Genomic DNA, 5,000 nt, shown 5'->3' on the forward strand with positions numbered 1-5,000 from the left:
GGACAGATAAGCAGGCAGACAGACAGACAGACAGACAGACAGACAGACAGACAGACAGACAGACAGACAGACAGACAAGCAGACAGACAGATTAACCGATAGATAGATAGACAGACAAGAAAACAGACAGACAGACAGACAAGCGGACAGACAGATAAACCGATAGACAAACAGACAGACAGATAAAACGATAGATAGACGGACAGATTAAACCTATAGACAGACAGACAGATAAAACGATAGACAAACAGACAGATTAAACCGACAGACAGACAGATATACCGACAGACAGACAGACATATAAACCGACAGACAGACAGACATATAAACCGACAGACAGACAGACAGATAAACCGACAGACAGACAGACAGATATACCGACAGACAGACAGACATATAAACCGACAGACAGACAGACATATAAACCGACAGACAGACAGACATATAAACCGACAGACAGACAGACATATAAACCGACAGACAGACAGACATATAAACCGACAGACAGACAGACAGATAAACCGACAGACAGACAGACATATAAACCGACAGACAGACAGACATATAAACCGACAGACAGACAGACAGATAAACCGACAGACAGACAGACAGATAAACCGACAGACAGACAGACATATAAACCGACAGACAGACAGACATATAAACCGACAGACAGACAGACATATAAACCGACAGACAGACAGACATATAAACCGACAGACAGACAGACATATAAACCGACAGACAGACAGACAGACAAACAGACCGATAACGTAAAACAACAGCGCCCGTAACGAAAGCATCGGAAAAGGGTACCCCGGTTCGCTGTCTCGCTCGGGTTACAATTATTTTACTCGCTGGACTAATCAGGCCAATCACGTGCGATCGAGTGAGCGAACATTTGGTCATATAGTGTTCTTGATGGCAACAGATGCTTCGTGGTTTCCATGGTTGTTAATGAGCGGCGGAAATAGCCTTTGGCTGTTGTTAGCGGTTTATTTTCTGCGGTTCTTTATACATACATATTATCATACATACATGTACATATATACATGCATGGATGCATGCGTGCATATACATACGTACATATATACATATATATATATATATGTATACATACATACATACATGCATACATACATACATACATACATACATACATACATACATACATACATACATACATACATACATACATACATACATACATACGTACATACGTACATACATACATACATACATACATACATACATACATACATACATACATACATACATACATACATAAATACATAAATACATAAATACATAAATACATACATACATACATACATACATACATACATACATACATACATGTATAATACATACGTGCGTACATGCGACATACATAAAACATACTTATATATACTCATACATTTGAATATATGCACACACACACACTCTCTCTCTCTCTCTCTCTCTCTCTCTCTCTCTCTCTCTCTCTCTCTCTCTCTCTCTCTCTCTCTCTCTCTCTCTCTTCTCTTTCTCTCTCTCTCTCTCTCCCTCTCCCTCTTCCTCCCTCTTCCTCTTCCTCTCCCTCTCCCTCCCTCTTCCTCTTCCTCTTCCTCTCCCTCTCCCTCTCCCTCTCCCTCTCCCTCTCCCTCTCCTTCTCTCTCTCTCTCTCTCTCTCTCTCTCTCTCTCTCTCTCTCTCTCTCTCTCTCTCTCTCTCTCTCTCTCTCTCCCTCTCTCTCTCTCTTTCTTTCTTTCTCTCTCTCTCTTTCTCTCTCTCTCTCTCTCTCTCTCTCTCTCTCTCTCTCTCTCTCTCTCTCTCTCTCTCTCTCTATATATATATATATATATATATATATATATATATATATATATATATATATATATATATATATATATATATATATATATATATATATACATACACACATACACCTGTGTATGAGTTTAAACTGCATCCGGTTGTGGGGTTCTCGTCCTGAGGAGCCACCTTCTAGCCACTATTGCTCTCAGGTCCTCTTCGACCCAGAGTAAGGCACCTGTCGGGGTCCCATCTATGGGATGAACAGAAATAAAGGGTAGAGGGGACTCTTTGGCTGGTAACCCCTTCTAGAAAAAGTGTCTCAACAAAAACACTGTCACGGAAAACAACGCGAAACCGCCCTGACTGATCTTTCCCTTGTATTTATGACAGACACGGCTCTTAGTCCCGTGGAAAAGACTGGGTATAAGTGAATTAACAGGGAATAGAGGGTCATGGAGAAAATGGATCCCAGAAAGGACTTGTCGTAGGACAGAGCACAAGCAATGGAATAATAATACATATATGTGTTTATATGTATACACACACGCTAATGTATGTAAGTATATGCATATTTAATTTATACATTTATTCTTTTCTAAGGCATTTTTGAATGTGTATGTATTGTTAGTTGTTTGATTGCTTCATATGTTTGTCCTGTGTGTTCTGTATGTGTGTGTGTGTGTATGTGTGTGTGTGTGTATTCCATAATCCTCCTACTCTGCTTTACCCTCCGCTTCTCCTTCCCTCCTTGTTCGCCTCCTCATCTTCCTTTCTCTCGTCTCCTCTTTATCCTATCCCCTTCTCCTCCTTTTTTTCATATTCAACTTCTGCTCCTCCTCCTCCTCCTCCTCTTTTCTGTCCCCTCTTTCCTCCTCCTCCTCTTTCTCCTCTTCCATCTCCTCCTGCTCCTCCTCCTTTCTATCCTTTACCTCTTCCTTACTTCTATTTCTCTTTTCATCCTCGTCCTCACCATTTGTATTCCCCTTTTCCTCCCCATTCCTTCTTCTCCTCCTCCTCCTCCTCCTCCTCCTCCTCCTCCTCCTCCTCCTCCTCCTCCTCCTCGTCTTCCATCTCCTTTCTATCCCCCATCACCTCTCCCTCCCCCTCCTTCTCCTTTATATTACCCCCTTCTCCTCGTCCTTTCTATCCTCCTCCTCCTCCTCCTCTTCCTCCTCCTTTCTATCCCCCATCACCTCTTCCTCCCCCTCCTCCTCCTTTATATTACCCCCTTCTCCTCGTCCTTTCTATCCTCCTCCTCCTCCTCCTCCTCCTCCTCCTCCTCCTCCTCCTCCACCTCCTCCTCCTCCTCCTCCTCCTCTCCTCCTCCTCCTCCTCTCATCCTCCTCCTTCTCCTCCTCCTCCTCCTCTTCCTCCCCTCCTCCTCCTCCTCCTCCTCCTCCTCCTCCCCCTTCCTCCCCCCTCTTCCACACTCTAACGAAACACGTGCAGCCTCTTATGAGTCTTTGTCATCCCATTGTGACGATTACGCAATCTCGTTCGTTTTGTCCTCAGAGCTACTCGAGTTGAACTGTTCTTAGTCTTCAGCGTCGATTATTTAATATTTCTGTTTAGTGGGTTATCTTAACATTCATACATACATACGAGTTATTTAACATTCATCATTTTTAAAAAAGGTTTGCATACATATATGACATGTATACGTACATTACATGGATACGTACGTACGTGCATACATACATACATACATACATACATACATACATACATACATACATACATACATACATACATACATACATACATACATACATACATACATACATACATACATACATACTTACATACTTACATGCATGCATGCATACATACGTATGTACGTACGTGCATGCATCTATCTACCTAACAATATATCTTTCTATACAATATATAAACACAAACAAAAACGAAGATTGAATTCCTAAATGGCTTCACATTTTCATTACAAAACAAAGCCTCATCACTGGAAGACGAGATAAACCCAAGCATCACTATAAATTCTTTGGCTAAACCACCTCCCTTTCGTTCGTGGGATCTGCGTCGGTCGAGGAGGGTTTTGTCATTATTTCTTTTGTTATTCTTTTAATTACGAATCATTTCCTGTTGTGTGTCTCTGTTTGCCTGTTTATATGACTGTCTGCCTGTTTGTTTGCTTGTTTCTCCTTCTCTCTCTCTCTTTCTTTTTGTCTCTCTGTTTATCTGTATCTCTCTCTCTCTTAATCTCTCTCTCTATCTCGCTCTCTTTCTCTCTCTCTCTTTCTTCCTCTCTCTCTCTCTCATTCTTTTTTTTTTTTTGTCTCTCTGTCTATCTCTCTCTCTCAATCTCTTCTTCTCTCTCTCTCTCTCTCTCTCTCTCTCTCTCTCTATCTCTCCTTCTCTCTCTCTCTCTCTCTCTCTCTCTCTCTCTCTCTATCTCTCTCTCTTTCTCTTTCTTTTTATATCTCTGTCTATCTCTCTCTCACTCTCACTCTCAATCTCTCCTCTCTCTCTCTCTCTCTTCTCTCTCTCTCTCTCTCTCTCTCTCTCTCTCTCTCTCTCTCTCTCTCTCTCTCTCTCTCCTTCCCCCCCCCCCCTTCCCTAGAAGAAGCCATTCACATTTATATCGGGATCGAGGCTTGTTGTTAAAAGGAAAAAAAAAATGTCCTGGAGATTAAATATCGACTTTTGACGAGTAGGTACTTTAGCTGCAAGATTAATACTTTGATACTTTTCATGATTTCTCTTATTTCTATTTTCTAAACACCGATGCTCTCTCACTCTCTCTCTTTCTTTCCCCTCCCCTCTTTCTCTCCCCTCCCCTCTTTCTCTCTCTCTACCTATCTATCTATCTATCTATCTATTTGCCTATCTCCCCACCCTCTCTCTCTCTCTCTCCCTCATTCTGTACCCATCTATCTATCTCTCTATTTGTCTATCTCTCCCCCCTCCCTCTCTCATTCTATCTATCTATCTATCTGTCTATCTCAATCTCTCTCCCTCTCCCTCTCCCTCCCCCTTCTTCCCTCTCTTCCTCTCCCCTCCCTCCCTCTCTCTCTCTTTCCTCTCTTTCTCTCTCTCTCTCTCTATCTATCTGCCTGTCTATCTCTCTCCCTCTCTCTCTCTTTCTCCCTCTCCATCCTCCCCCCCCTCTCTCTCTCTCTCTCTCTCTTCCTCTCTTCTGTCTCTGTTTCTCTGACTGTCTCTCTCTCTCTGCTTACGAATATTATC

This window comes from Penaeus chinensis, chromosome 29 (assembly GCF_019202785.1).
Source record: "Penaeus chinensis breed Huanghai No. 1 chromosome 29, ASM1920278v2, whole genome shotgun sequence".
In the NCBI taxonomy this organism is placed as follows: domain Eukaryota; kingdom Metazoa; phylum Arthropoda; class Malacostraca; order Decapoda; family Penaeidae; genus Penaeus; species Penaeus chinensis.